The sequence below is a fragment of the Glandiceps talaboti genome, chromosome 18, assembly GCF_964340395.1.
Source record: "Glandiceps talaboti chromosome 18, keGlaTala1.1, whole genome shotgun sequence".
Classification (NCBI taxonomy): Eukaryota; Metazoa; Hemichordata; class Enteropneusta; family Spengelidae; genus Glandiceps; species Glandiceps talaboti.
Genome location: NC_135566.1, coordinates 4,225,450 through 4,242,576, shown reverse-complemented (window position 1 = coordinate 4,242,576; position 17,127 = coordinate 4,225,450). Strand labels below are relative to the sequence as shown.

General features: G+C 35.4%; 1 protein-coding gene across 6 annotated transcripts in view; it reads left to right on the top strand.

Moving 5' to 3' along the window:
* Positions 1–17,127, top strand: part of LOC144448923 (autism susceptibility gene 2 protein homolog) — a 145,390-nt gene that overhangs the window by 48,084 nt on the left and 80,179 nt on the right. The window lies entirely within an intron of this gene.

Genomic DNA, 17,127 nt, shown 5'->3' with positions numbered 1-17,127 from the left:
TGGAATCATTCTGTAGCCCAGGAAGTGATTGAAAGTATTCAGTAGCTTAGGGAGTGAGTGAAATTGTTCAGTAGCCTAGTTGTTTCACCTCAGACATTCTTGATGCCTGCCTTAGGTAGCACTGGTTTGTATTAATACTTTAGGCCTGTGTAAGGCAGGGCTGCTTTTTATCAGCTTGTTTGGACATTTCATCTTACCAGATATTTAGGGTATGCTTCACAATGGGAGGATGCTCAGTGTGGTTTTAGAATGGTCACGAATAGCTTCAGTATGGATAAGTATGAAACAGAAGTCCTAAAACAGAAATCCACTGATGGGCTGCTCTGTTAAATGTTAACTCACAGAAGCAACTCTATTTAGTCTCAGGCCACACAATACATGTACATGGCTTCTGATGATAAGTGTTCACAGGCACTGATACTCTGTCTTAGGAAGAAGATAATAACTGTAAATAAGCAATTACTTATGTCTCAGTCTGATGGAAATTAATAACAGGAAATGACAACTTGTAAGTATTCATGATTCAGTCATTTTTCCCTACAATGTTCAATTTTTAGAGTACCAAATTAACAATGTCTTGTTGCCAGTAGCCACATAGAAGCTGACTTTTGATTTTTGTTGACCACATACATGTGTATATCTAATTTTGAAAAAGTTGTTTCTTGTTTTTTTTTATCAAGAAATATCAACATTTGGTAAATTTCCTAGTTTACTTGCTACCAAATAGCTTAATACATCAATTTCCATGTCACACAGTAGACCTGTTTTGAAATTAGGTATAAATCTGTAAATTTTAATGAATTCAAACAATTGTATGTTTTGGTGACCAACTTGATGTGATGCACATTTCAGTGATTCCTTCAACAGAAGCTATGTAGATTTTGAGGCAAATGTGGTTAACTCTGTCACCAACTAAATATTTAATCGAGCATACATGCTTTTAAATTCAGAAAGCATAGATAGCTTTGGGCATAATACCAGGATGAGTTAGGACTGTGATTTTATGGTATTTGATATCAAAACTCTGTACATTTGCTTTGAATATTAATCAGCCATTTTATGCCTTAAATACAACCACTGTGACCTTTCTACAAATTCTTCATTTCCACCCCATATATATCCAGACTGCCTCAAGCGCAGTGGTTTCCGTCATACGGAGTAAAAGAGAGAGAGACAAAGTAAAAGATGACATAGAAATATTTCCTAATTGTTTTCTTTGGCTAGATTTTATGAAGGATGACAAACGACATTCCTGTGACCATAGAGATGCACATTTTTGTTCACCTGTCATGTCTCTACAGTTCTTTCTTCTCAATCTCTCTAATGATAGATTTCCTGTTTTGTTTATTTGAAACTCTACTCTAACTGGTTACCTTTGACTTTTCACACATACTACACTTTAAAAATGAAAGGTAATTTAGTTTGATAATTTAGAGGAAATTTTGTGAATTAAGAATGTGGAAATTTGGAAAATTACATTTTGACTTTGATAACTTTTGTGACTTGAAATTTGATGAAAATTTGAAAAATTACAACGCAGTTGTATGGCGCCACTGATAACTCTGGAAATGAGTACTTGAAGCCATATATAGCTTGTGTTCACTAACACTCAAAATGTGTATATGTACACAGTTGTTGTACATGTACACATACATGTTCATTGAAAGGTAAACAAAAGATGAAAAGTACTGTTTGAAACATACGCTTTCTAAACCATGCACACATTTCATTTATTTTTGCTATATCTGGCAATTCAGTGATTTGTGATGTGTGTGTCTACCAATTATTTTATCAGTGATTCATGTATACTATATTTTTGTTCTTTTGACAAAAAAAACCACTTCAAGGTTGCTTGTTGTTTGTTGTAATAATAATTTATTGTTTGGCTGATCTACAATTCAGTTATCTCTATCTTATCAGGAGTGATTAGGCTTGTCCTGCACCTCTCCTGGGCCATGGTAGAATACTGCCCTCTATCATTGAGATTTGGACAGGAATTCATCTCTGCTATTAACCTGTGTTTAGTCACAATAGTCTGGTTATTTCAAATACCAACACAGTGTTGATGCTTGTAAGGTATTGAGATTTAGTGCAACTACAATCTTTTTACCGGATTGATGTGATTGTCCATTCTGCAGGAGATACATTGCTGTAGGCAAGTATCTGGGTTGTTGTAATTTAAGTCGAGGGAGACATGCATTTACATCTACATATCAATTACATTTGTCACGGTATAGGTACATAATTGGATCAAGACATGTTTGAAATCCATGTTACAGTAAATAGAAAAAATGTTATGATCCAAAAAATTTGTGTACCTCTACATAACTTGTACACTCCAAGATTTACAATGTGTCGTTCACCCTAGTCAGACTTCTTTTTGTGAAGAGATATCTGATACTGTGATAGAATAACATGACACATTGTATCTTAGTCTTACTGACTACTGCACCCCACCCCCAATTCCCCAGGGAGGAGGGGGTTACTCACCCCATTTGAATGTATTTATATGTGCCACCCTTTGGGGTGCGTTTTCTAGCCCTTTGGGTTAAAATGGAGTCTTTTTTTCGAGGTGGAGAGTTTAACAGGGGAGTGCACGCTACGTTATTTTCAGTTTTGCTGAGTCTAAAATGTGGTCCATTGTCTACCAAATCATAACTGTGCCATTAATTGCCCCAAAATGTTGCCTTCTGAAGGAAAAAAATACAAAAGTGAAAACTACATTTGGAACCCATTTCCTTTAATACGGAACTACTACAAATCTATTTCGGTCTATAATTTGATCTTCTAAAAACCTGTAATGGTCTAAAATAAAATGGGTTATTGGTTTATGGCCAAAATGTGTCTAAAATAGGTCTTGGGTTGACAGTATTGACAGTATTGACTGCACACCCCTACCAGAACTGGCCACTGGTACCACCCCGCACCAACTCCCACCTTCCATTCTGTCCCACCTTTCAGTACATTGTAAAATGGGTTTGTTTTACTTTATGCATAGTCTACAAGTGAAATTTTATTTGGGGAATCTGTGGATATGGCGGTTTGTGTGTTTTTGTGTCCAGATTTTAAGGGTATTGTGAAGTATATTATAGTGAATTTCTTACAGTGATAGAAGTAGTCTTAATATAAAGACACTTCTGTTAGAAATATTTCACATTGCTGACAAAAGGAGATATCCGTGAAAATTTGGAACTCGCACCAAAAAAATGATACGACTGAGTAGAAATTATTTCATGTTGATTGAAATTGAATGACGTTTAATCAAATTGACCAATCATGTTTGTCATATGAAAGTAAGGTTCTCAATTTCACATTGGTTATGTCTTAGCCAGCAATCTTTTAAGAATATTCTCTCTGTATGTGAAAGTAAGGTTCTCAATTTCACAGTGGTTATGTCGTAGTCAACAATCTTTTAAGAATATTCTCTCTGTATGTGAAAGTAAGGTTCTTGTTTTTTCTCAGTGGTGTTGTGTCTAATATTACTAGTAATCTAAGATTTTTCTCTTCTTTGACTTGTAATCGTAGTTGACTGTTAAGTCTATAAATTGGTCTTTTAGCCTAGCCGCAAATTGTTAATATAATTAGATTTGTCATATAAGAAAAAGTTGATAGTGATAATATCAGACATATTGATTTACACTAATTACCTTATATGGTCAACAACCTTAGACTAACAATAGTTAAAGTAATCACATAAAAATCAATCTCTGCCCTTGTCTGTTTTTTTTTTGGTCATACCTCTGTTCTCGTGTCTAAATGAATGATATAAGAATATAGAATTTTCTTGAACAGATAATTGTACATTTAGAGGATTCACTGAATGGCAAGTGATGTTCAGTAAAGACAGCGTGTATTCTAAACTACTGTCATGTACCATTTGTATTAAATTGCTGAAATATATCACTTTCATGGCTGACATAATGAGCACTGTCATTTTGCATGCACAAAGTGTTTTTGGCTATCAGAAAGTGGCCGACTGGCAGGGGTCGTAATCATTATTGAAATATTACATTTTAGATAAGTAAGAATGATCCATCAAGTTTCAGTCATCGTTCTTATCACAGTGTCAGCTTGTCAGATACTTTGTAAGGCTTCAGTCACGTTTGCCATTTTGGTTATATGGCCGATATTGAAGCTTTGAATTGCCTGTATAGTGTTTCTCTCTATTGATTTAATCCTTCACTTGTGTTTGTTAGCAGACAGTGATTAAACCTTTTACCGTTGTCTAATGCATGAACAGAAGTCCAGATGTACATACAAATGTGTCGGATGTCTAAACTAAAAGTGTAGTAAGTCTAAATGAAAAAGTAATTAAATGTTTGGATTAGTGGCTCTTTTATCACCTTTGACCATTGCACAATGATAAGTGTTTTTTGTCATCAAACTCAAATGAGCTGTTGTAATCGTGTGATCGTTACTTTGTATTGTAGAAGTTTGAGTACAGAGGATCGTTGCACACATACAATGTATCATTGTGGTCACTGAATGTGAGCAAAAGTGTTGTAAAATGAACATAAAATTTTATCACTTGTATATAAACAAACCGTTTACCATAAAATACTGGAAAGTTTTTCTCGTTTCAAATCCAAGATGGCTGACATACAAGATGGCTGACAATCTTGCTGTGTTACGATTACCACCACTTTAATACTTGGTTTATATCACTCTCTGGCAAATGACTCAGACTATATTATGAGTTGCTATCTTTCAGTGTTGAAAGATTTATTTCAAGTGTGTAAAGGTCGGAGAGGATGATAGAATGCCAAATTAATACAAGTCTGCAAGTCGGTTGCAAATGAATGATTGGCATAGAACTATGTACATTTGTACTTGTATGATCCACATGGGATTATCGTGAAGCTCTAAAGCACAAAGTTTGAATTCAAAGTGATCTAGTGCATGTCTCCCGATGTGTGTTACTTCAGCCTCGTACACGCACATTTTGTGCTTTTTAAAAGAATCAGTCATTTTGAGAAGACGTGAAATGTCGCACCTTTTGTACATGCGCATGTATAAATATTCCATATTATGTGCAGTATTTAATTTGTGCTGATTTAACTACAACTGAAACCAGAAGTGAGCAACTGTGCTTGTTTATATATTTGCTGTTGTAAGGAGATACATGTACATGTATATGTATGTATATGTGTGTGTGTCTGTGTGTAGGTATGTCTGTGTGTGTTTGTATGTATGTATGTATGTATGTATGTGTGTGTGTGTGTGTGTGTGTGTGTGTGTGTGTGTGTATGTATGTATGTATGTATGTATGTATGTATGTATGTGTGTGTGTGTGTGTGTGTGTGTGTGTGTGTGTGTGTATGTGTGTATGTGTGTGTGTGTGTGTGTATGTATGTATGTGTGTGCGAGCGCACAAAGTATTGTTTGTTTTATATTATATATATATGGAAAGTGTTGCGGTGAAAAAGATATTTACAGCAGAAATATTTTTAGTTATTATAAAGAGTTAATAGTTATTAAATAACACCAGCATAAATCTTTACATGCCACATACTTTCTAATGTAAAGTACTGTAAACCTAGATATTTTCACTACTAGAAATTTTTGTAATTTGACAGTCTTCAGCTAGTTCTCAAAGACTAATTTTTACTAATTATCAGACTGGTACATTGTGTTCATGTACAAGAAGGCAGTAATAGTCACTATTTATTTTTGCATGCTTTGTAGTAAATTTAGGGACAAGAAGTCTTTTAATAATGAACGTTTCCAGGTTTACAGTAACAGAAATACTGATAACTTTTATACAAGCGTTTAGGTTGATATAGTTGTAATTTTAATCAGGACTATCCATCACTTGGTGTAATAATATTGACACTGTGGCATTTAGATCTCATAGAATTATTTAATATTGGTAAGAGAGAGAGTTGCATTGATCAAACCTCAGGTGACGTATAAAGGTTTCTCTGTAGGCAGGAATGTCATAGGGATCATTTCATGAATAATTACAGACAGAAGACATAAAGACAGAATTGAACTCGTCTGCATTATGTTGTGCTCTGCTTGACATGTTGCTGTCGTGCACTGCTTGGTATGTTGCTGTTGTTGAGCATTAGTAGTTGTTTCAGGCCAGCAAACCTAATGTAGTAGAAAATTAATTTGAGTATATATACATGTAATATTTTCTGGGTGTCGTGATTTTTCTTAGTGATTTTTACGATAATAATAATAATAATAATTTATTGTTTAAAGACCACTACACAAACATGTCTCAGCGGTCTGAACATTACAAAATGAGAAAGACTAGCAAAAGAGCAAGAACAACAAAAATCTAGCATAACAACACAATGAATAGTTTAAAAGTGTCTCTAAAAACAAAATCGGATTTAAAATTAGCAATCAATTTAAAAACATCAGCAATTATTGTCGGAAAATATACGTGATGATGCAAGAGATGATGATAAAATAAGTCGGGTTTTAGTCTGTAAAGTGGAAGTGAAATATCAAATTATTTAGCTTGGCATTGGCGTATTGTATTGTCTTATAGCCGCAGTTATATGATGCCCAGGCAACCATTTTAATAGTATAAAGCTGTTATGTGTATGTATAATTTTTTGATGAAGAAATTTGGGGTAGGGATGGGGGTGGGGTGCGGGGTGGGGGTGGGAACTGGTAATGAAACAGATAAATCCATTCATATATGTAAGTGAAATGTCAAGTAGCCTATGATTGTGTATTACTAGACAGCTGTGTTCAGACTTTTAAAAGTTTGACCTTTGCTGCTACAATGGTGTCCCAACTTCTTCTTTGCTTGCTTGTTTGTTTGTTGTTTGTTCTTGCTTTGATTTGTAAATTGCAATAAATGTGAAATTGTATGGCTATGTGTGTGTTCAAGCCAAGAATCTCACACTGGCAAAAGTTGCATGCCAAAATATTATACTGAAAAATAAAGTGAATATAGCTTCAGTAGTCACAGCTATTCACGACTACCTGTGGATAGAAAAGACCACCAAATCTCCTCCTGCAAATGCATTTGACTGTCTACATACATTCCTTGAATTTCAAACCACTTCTCAATAACCCTAGGAAGTCTTGGAAAAATGTATTTTATTCGCTACTGGAAATTGAAATTACTATAATAATCAAGATGTAAATTTTTACAATGTTGAAAGTTCTCATTGAGTCATTGACTGCCAAGTAAATTTTTCCTTGTGATGTTGAAGTCAAAGGGTTTCCTAGTAGTTAAAAATTAATAATATAATAATTTTGGAAAGTGAAAAAGTTGAAGAATCATGGCAAATTTATAGGACAGTTTAGGAAATAACTTTGAATGTACAGATTTGAAGGGGTGTGGGGTATGTGTGTGAACCCTTAAGTTGACATGCTTTTTTGATTGACGTCTGCAATGGTATGGAACTGTAACACACTGCAGGTGTTGGAGTAGTGTTGTTAGTACACATAATATAACATCATCACATATAAGGTCATGGCCCTACTACTCTGAAAGTACATATCGTACCCAGATATCTATCACGTAAGCCAACTTTTTGAAGTATAACATCTGGCTTTAAATATGGCAACAGCTGTTTACTTTTGCAATGTTTATAACATCAGCAGCAGAGCTTTTGCTAGGATTTCAGCATCCTGGTAACCGTGGGGGCCACTTGATGTCCATTCCCATGTACTTTTAAAGATTGAGGGGACCGTTAATTTTGTTTGAAAATGTGGTAAATTTGGAAACTATGTTTCAATGCTATCAGTGTGTAACTTACACCAACTAGCATGGGATAGCATCATATTTAAAGCTCATAGAAGAGTATATATTGCCTTCATACAATCTTTACACCACAGGGATCTGCATTCCCCCAAGGATTTGTTTCAGAAAAAGGCTGAGAGACCAACATTCTTTAACTCATAGTTGCTAGTGTAAGACTAGAAAAGTTGATCTAGTGTCTGATGGTGACTTTAATACAGTTTTTATATAGAAGTGAGGGTTTTTGGAGTATGCTTTTCATTTGAATAAAGACTGCCTAGAATTTAGAAATTGCAAATATTCATAGTGCTTTATGTATAACAATCTTGTGCACATAGACTGGGGTCACTAGAGATAAACGGAATTGAAGAAAAAAAGCCAGACACTAGCGATAAACTGACTTGCATAATGAAACTGATTTTAGGTACGACTACAAACATGCTGGTAAAATTCAAAGCACAGATGTATGGACAGTAATTTGAAATAGAATACCAAGTTGTGATATGCTTTGAAAAGTTTGCGGATATGATATTTGATGTTAGTTACATCCATATCCTATCTCACTAGGCAACCATTCACTATAATGATAGCAATTTGGGACACTCCTTTCTCTCACAGGATTACATGTGTTATATCACAATGTCATTTCAGTTCCACTCTAAGCCTGACAAATCAATCTTTAATGATATCTCTTGAGGAAATTGTTGTCTACATTAGAAAGAGATATGTATGTATGTATAGCTAATGCTTGTATGAACTTGCAACGATTTCACAAACTCTGGGGGTAGGTGCAATCGTTCCATTAATGCAGGTGACAAAACATGGCAGTTCAATCAATGGCAGATGTTTGAAAGTATTAAACCAACCAGAAAGAAATGTTGTGATTTGTAGAGTGGCTGAATTGGAGTGACAAGAGCCAAATGTAGCAAGGAGGAGGTAGTAACTTGTTCCCCAGTCTGTACCCAACACATTGTAGTAACTTGTTCCCCAGTCTATACCCAACACATTGTAGTAACTTGTTCCTCAGTCTATACCCAACACATTGTAGTAACTTGTTCCCCAGTCTGTACCCAACACATTATAGTAACTTGTTCCCCAGTCTATACCCAACACATTGTAGTAACTTGTTTCCCAGTCTATACCCAATACATAGTAGTAACTTGTTTCCCAGTCTGTACCCAACACATTGTAGTAACTTGTTTCCCAGTCTGTACCCAACACATTGTAGTAACTTGTTTCCCAGTCTATACTCAACACATTGTAGTAACTTGTTTCCCAGTCTATACTCAACACATTGTAGTAACTTGTTTCCCAGTCTGTACCCAACACATTGTAGTAACTTGTTTCCCAGTCTATACTCAACACATTGTAGTAACTTGTTTCCCAGTCTGTACCCAACACATTGTAGTAACTTGTTTCCCAGTCTATACCCAACACATTGTAGTAACTTGTTCCTCAGTCTGTACCCAACACATTGTAGTAACTTGTTTCCCAGTCTGTACCCAACACATTGTAGTAACTTGTTTCCCAGTCTGTACCCAACACATTGTAGTAACTTGTTCCTCAGTCTATACCCAATACATAGTAGTAACTTGTTCCCCAGTCTGTACCCAACACATTGTAGTAACTTGTTTCCCAGTCTGTACCCAACACATTGTAGTAACTTGTTTCCCAGTCTGTACCCAACACATTGTAGTAACTTGTTTCCCAGTCTGTACCCAACACATTGTAGTAACTTGTTTCCCAGTCTGTACCCAACACATTGTAGTAACTTGTTTCCCAGTCTGTACCCAACACATTGTAGTAACTTGTTTCCCAGTCTGTACCCAACACATTGTAGTAACTTGTTTCCCAGTCTGTACCCAACAAATTATAGTAACTTGTTTCCCAGTCTGTACCCAACAAATTATAGTAACTTGTTTCCCAGTCTGTACCCAACACATTGTAGTAACTTGTTTCCCAGTCTGTACCCAACACATTGTAGTAACTTGTTCCCCAGTCTATACCCAACACATTGTAGTAACTTGTTTCCCAGTCTATACTCAACACATTGTAGTAACTTGTTCCCCAGTCTGTACCCAACACATTGTAGTAACTTGTTCCCCAGTCTATACTTAACACATTGTAGTAACTTGTTCCCCAGTCTGTACCCAACAAATTATAGTAACTTGTTTCCCAGTCTGTACTTAACACATTGTAGTAACTTGTTCCCCAGTCTATACTTAACACATTGTAGTAACTTGTTCCCCAGTCTATACTTAACACATTGTAGTAACTTGTTCCCCAGTCTGTACCCAACACATTGTAGTAACTTGTTTCCCAGTCTGTACCCAACACATTGTAGTAACTTGTTTCCCAGTCTGTACCCAACACATTGTAGTAACTTGTTCCCCAGTCTGTACCTAACACATTGGAGTAACTTGTTCCCCAGTCTGTACCCAACACATTGGAGTAACTTGTTCCCCAGTCTGTACCTAACACATTGTAGTAACTTGTTCCCCAGTCTGTACCTAACACATTGGAGTAACTTGTTCCCCAGTCTATACCCAACACATTGTAGTAACTTGTTTCCCAGTCTGTACCCAATACATTATAGTAACTTGTTCCCCAGTCTATACTTAACACATTGTAGTAACTTGTTCCCCAGTCTACCCAACACATTGTGGTAACTTGTTCCCTAGTCTGTACCTAACACATTGTAGTAACTTGTTCCCCAGTCTGTACCCAACACATTGTGGTAACTTGTTCCCCAGTCTATACCCAACACATTGTAGTTTGTTTCTTATAATATAAATGTAGTATATGTTCAACATTGGCAGCAAAATTTAGAAATCGGTTGCAGTCAAATATTCTTGTGTACTGGTACCCATGTCAGTAACTTGGTTGTTTCTTATATACTAGAAATGTAGAAAATATTTGCAGTGCAAGAATTTTATATAGCACCCAGTTAGAGTGATTGGCTTGGAATCTGCAGGTTCAAGCTTCATTTTAATTTCTAAAATGTCTAAAACTAACATTGGTTTATAGCATCCATATCAGACAGTGTAGTGTGCAGGTAGCCATTATGACAGCACTATCAGTAGAGCCCTGGCCCCAGACATCTTTAATCTGTGTTGTCCTCTAATGACAGTAGTAGAAATACTTAGCCTAGTAAGATTAGACTATCCGATTTGATAGAGTATAGATTGATTTTTTTGTGCACACTGTGTGCCAACATGCATTATGTGTTAAAGAATTAATCTCTGCCCAGGCTTCTCCTCGAAGTGGGAGTTTTGCCAGAAATTTTTTGATTAACCATAGTGTAGTTTGATCTTTGAATTTCTAAAACACAAAACTGTTTTGCATACTTTAATGTAATCAGGGAAGACCCCATTGTTTTTTATTTAAATTTAATATTTTTTTTGATTACTAGAACTTTGTTATCAGTCAGTTATCCTATTGTTACACCATACATGCTGAGTCACTATTTACGCAATGATTTGAAGATTGGGTAAAGTAAATGTAACATTTTCAAATGCCAGGCTTAGTAAGTACATCATAACTAGTATCATGGCACCTCTGATAAGAAAGTGTACTTTGGAAATTTCTATCCAAATCTCTCAAATGTACATGTAGCTGGCATCATGGCCAGACAGATATTTCTAATATGGCAGAATGCTATCAGAGCCCATACATACCTGTCGATTTATTGAGAGGGCAGTAACTTTTATGGAAGTCATACAGAATCAAATGAAATAGGTACAAAGGAGGTTGATTATTGTAGCTATGGGTATGCCAGGTTTGGTGAAATGCAGACACAATTTATGAATATCACAAACTGAAGTGTGGAGGGAGAGAACTAACAATCTAACATATCAAAATTGATTCAGAATCTGTTGAGAAAACTTGGCAGGGGATTTGAATTGAATCACTTTTGTATTTGCGATGATTATGAACCAATTTACAATCAGTTCGAAACCACCCCAGCCCCCCCCCGACCCCCCCCCCCCCCCCCCCAGCTCCCATTCCAGATATATCTGGTCAAGATATTCTTTAATGATTAGTGTTTGGTTTGAAATTAACAGTAGTCCTGGGCATATAGACTACTAGTACTAAACATCCTACCTTGGTTACCAAATTTATAATGTACTCTAATCTAACTACCATAAAAGTTAAATTTGAGCCATGACATTGACCTTAAAATCCAAAGTCAAATGTTTAATGTAAAGACAGTGTCTAGAAGACTTATTTTATTGAACGTTCTAACCTTTGGATATGATGGTTTTCATAAATTCTTGGGTTTACACTGTTTTAAAAGTGTATGGTATGTGAATACCAGCAATGACATTGACCGTAAAATTCAATGTCAAATGTTTAATGTATAGATGATGTTCAGAAGGCTTTATTCGAAGCTTAAGTATTTGTAATGGTATGTGTAATTGATGAAAAAGAAGGTAAATACAATGAAACAGATGTTTGAGAAGGAAAAGTGTCATGTCATGTAAAATTTAAACAACTTTCTTTCAAGGTTTACATGACAGAGGTTGTTATCTTAACAAAGGTCAAGTCAGGTCAATAAGGTGTGACAATAACAGCTTTTGATGAATGTTGCTGTATGATTACTCATTGTTGACTGACTTGTTTGTTTTGTCACAAATTGGGCAGTCACCAGTTCTTCGCGATAAACTTGTGGGTGGTATAATAATTTTTGGGCTACTTCTTAGTTGAAAATGTAACCACTTATGTATATACAGTAATTGTCATAAATTATCACGCTCTCTTATCCTGGACAGTCTATAAAGTTGTGTATAAACTCAGAGGCTAAGAATTTATAGACATTAATCTTGCAATTATCGATTAGCCCTCTACAGTTGGCAAGGTTTGCGACATCAAGATATTGGTGAATGTTTGCGTTTCTAAGTTTCTGTGTACCATAGTATGTCAGTAAGGTTGTATCCTTGGTGGTGTAGACACAGTACTAATCTGACGCCAGTTTTAACTACCCCCTTTATTTTATACAGCCAATGTTTGGAAAATTCAATTTTAATGTTTATGATTTCCTTTATGAGTGTTGGATCTATGAGGGTTCAGCTGAGGTGAAATGACGATGATAATGTAGACAGACTAGTAGCAGGTGTTTTCACAGACAGTGTAAATTTTGTTGTTGAGGAAAGACGTGCCTACAGGTGTAGAGTATTTTTAGTTTGAATTCATTTTCACAAATTTCCTGTATAATAACAGCCACAGGCGTTATTTAAATCCATGTGCAAGGCTGTGATTATAAATATGATATGATATGGTGTTCCTTGACCGAGGCTGCTATCACATGGTATACTACACCCTTAGAGGACATAAAAAAACTGCTTTAAAAAGTTGGGAAACCAAATAAGAATGGCCAAACACCTGTTATATCTCACTTTGATGTCCACCTTCATATAATTCTGATTTCACATCAGTGCCCTTGTAAAATCTACAATTACATAACTTTATTACTATTGCTATAGATCCATTGTGTAGCAAATGTTTTACCTTGTATTTTCACTTTGAATTTATTTTCACAAATTTCATCCGAAATGATACTAGCACTAGCAGTAAAGAACTACAGGAAACACTTGATCTTTGTGCCAAGTTTAATAACTTTGTCAGCTTTGTCAAAAAGATTGATTCGAATTTACAATCAAGTAATGATCATGTAATTTCATAGCTTGTAGATTGTGTGTATCAAATCAAAAATAATTGTTTTCAAAGTTCTCAGCAAATGTTTGTGAAATAAAGTGTCTTAAAATGGGCAATGATGCACAGAGTGTGTTGTAGGGTGTGATACTATCAACAGAATTTGAACATTTGAATGATGGGAAATGGTTAAAAGTAAACTGGTGATTGTCAAAGAAATGAATTCTAGATTTTTTGGAAATTTGTGTACTAATAAACTAACTTGTATTTATATATATTATAATAATTAATAATCTTAATAATTAAGCCCTTTTTTTAAGCGCATGATCATAGGGCCAAACCCTTGTCTCTTTCACACAAAAAAATTAAGCAAAGTGAGAACTGTGGGTTAGAGTACATGACATTTGAGTTTTCACCTCCAGGCGATATGTAGTCATTCAACGATAAATATGTCCACATCTAAAGGGTTGCTTGATAAACATACAGATCACACATTCATTGTTTGGGTGCCACACTACTGTAACAAACATTTTACCAGATTAGGAAAGGACAGGTCACCCCTATGAGAAGTGGGGGTTTATGGGTTAGAAGAAAGAATGGATAGATAGATGAATTGATACGGATTGATTGATTGGCAAAATTCTGATCTGAATTGGTATTGCATGCAGGTGGTTCTGAGTTGTGCTAAATGATTGAGGATTTTTACACAACATAGCTTAACCCATGGTTACTGCATCATGTTCAAAAGAGATTCATAGGAATGAGTTGAAAAGGTTTGACGGTTTATTATCTGTAAGATCTTGCACTTGTAAGTGGACTTCAAAACTGTCGGATCAGAGTTTCATTTGTTTGTATGTACCTGTCATGCACAGTTATATGTTAAATATATTTAGGTAGGGAGAGATGGACATATTCATTGGACAGTATTTTTGTAACAGGTGATAAGTAGGTAAAATCTACCTGAGTTCCTGAGGTATTTTAGTGGGGTTTTTCATCAAAATTGTGAGACAAGGTATCGAAATCTAGGGAAGTTTGACTAGCTTTCCATCACCTGTTACCGGGGTTCCCAAACCTTAGAAAAAACACTTTACTTTATATCAGAAATGGAGTCATGGATATTGTAGTATGCCTTGAGATGTTCAGAATGAAAATCTTGATAAGAAAACAGGACAACAAACCCATATCTAGCTCCTTTACATGTTAAAACCATCGTTGAATTGTTGGCGTTTTTTTATGAGTTCGGAAATATGTTGGTATATATTACTGAAACTATGATGAAAAAACTTAAATGTTTTGATAAAACAATAAAAGTATTATCTTTTAAAGTTTAAGCTCCTTGTAGGTTGACCATCGTTTAGAGATAAAAGTGTCAAGTGGAAATTTGTCAGCTCAAGTTTTATTGTCATCATTTTATTTTGATGTTAAGTTTTATTAAGTGCCAAAAGGTCAGGGCCGCCCTTGTTGTCAATAAACTTCTCTTTTCACCCAACATGTGTGGGTGTCCTGCCTTCAAATCCAGCTGTGAGTAAAATAATTGTTGTTTTATTTAATTAACACCCATTAATTAAAACCTAATTGCAAAATAAACTGAACATTAGGGTAATAGGAGAAGCTGGGGTTTGTATTTTGTTAGGCAACAGCCAAGTTTTAGTAGTAAACAGAGCCCATAGTTGTGTTCCTGAGCACTTGAAATGCACTATAGTAACAGAGCTATCCAAACAGTATAGTATTTATCATTATTTGTATGTAATATCAGTTAGGTGGCTGAAGGGGCACCCAGAGATAAGAACTCAGCTTAAATTTAGATTAGCACATACTTCTGTTGATAGTTGCCTTAAATTGTCAGTCATAGTCACCAAGTATTCAGCCGATGATAAAACAAAGTTGTTGCTGTGATGAAGTATCTTGATAACACATTTGTACATACATGTGTGAAGGGGCTTAACAAGCTCCCAACAAGGTTGGACTTTGTATCAGAAGCCAATCGGTCGCACGGAGTACAAGTGACTGGAGCTAATGCTGCGCTGCTTTTTAACTTTAACCGTTTATCTAGTGCGTAAGTAATCGTCTTTTGTTGGTAGGGGTGGATCTTAAGTTATAGCTGGCTGTAAGGTTGGGTTTGTGTTGTGTGAATTTGTATAAGTTGTAGTGTAAATTGACAAAAGTGAATGGGGTAGTTGTATCTTTTGAAAGGTTGGCTTGTCGCAAACATGGCTGCCACTGTGATTACAGACACCACCTCATGGTGATTATAATCACTAATGACTTGACCGCGGTTTGATGAATTGTAGTCATTGCAACGCATCAGAGTTAAAAGCAATTGCACATTTTCTACTTAGTAAACTATTTTGAAGCATTTATATATTCCCAATCTATGATAAAAAGACTAGGGCTAGCTAGTGTGGTTTGACTTGAGTACAGGAATATATTAATTGCCATTCTCAACTCAAATTATGGCTGGTTTTCATATGTTTATTACCCAAGTTTACAAAAACACTTAACATTTTGACATAACTAAGTGGTAATATGTGAGGATTCAGATTTTACATGTGTGATTTTGTAAAGATTAATGACGTGGAGGAAAGATTGGTACCTAGATCAGTTAAGCATAGCGTAGGTTTAAGATACCTAGAAATCATGTGGGCTGTCGACAGTATCTAAGCCTTGAGAAATCCACTTGTATAAACTTAACACAATTGTCTGCAAGCAGGCATGAACATGTTATTTGACAATCTTGTTGCATTTTAGTGTACATAATCTGGACTGTTTGACTTGTAATGCATGGTTCACCCTTTCTAAATCACTGTAAATTTAAGCAATTTGAACATGGTGTTGTTTGGAATTTATGCCATTTGGTTCTTTAGTATACACTGAGGAAATAAATGGCCTGAAGTTATTGTGAATTCCAGGCTATTAAACATAGTGTTACTCTCATTGAGACATAAAATGAACAACTTTTATACTTTGTATCTTGAATTTGAAATACGTGTTTTTTGAGAAAGCAGAAGTTGCTTTTATTTATGACGACTTTTGTATCCACATATTACATAAATCACAGACAGGTCAGTAGTAGTTTTATGGATTTATTGGTTTTATTGGAAAAACATGGTTTCAGCGAAGTAGTGTCATGGACGCTAACATTTTCATTCAATTTGTAGTGGCTCTCCAGGGATGTAGCTTGTCTTAATAAGGTTGATATTTGCGTTGACAGAGAGCTCTACAGGGACGATTGAATAGCGTATAGTTGGATGTTGATTTCAAGCTCAGTGTGACACGTTTCCGTGAAATTTGCCAGGCAGGATGCGAGCGTTATATCTCTATATAAATTGTTTTAATTTTTCGGATTATTTTACTAGTCAAGTAGTTATTCTTGCTGAGTTTTTTTCTTGTTGTAAAAGATTGTTTTCTGTTTGCGACATTTTTGCGGCATTTACATGTTGTTATCGTGAAACAAAGGCAACATTGTCAGTCAAAATAATACCTAGCAAGTCAAACTCAAATGAGATTAAATTTTTAAGTGTCATCGGGTGGCAGCTGGGAAAATAGTCCTCATTCAATCTTCGTCGTAGATTCCTAGGTCGCTGTGATACAGTGTCACTTTAAACTTGTATGATTCCTACAAATTTAATAAGTTTTTCAAGAAATCCATTTTAAGGGACTAACTAATGTAATAAATAGGTAATAATGATGAGGGTATTCCAGACTAGACTTTAGTGTCGTATGAGTGAGTCCACAACCCTGTCAGCTGAAACCTTCAATCAATAAAA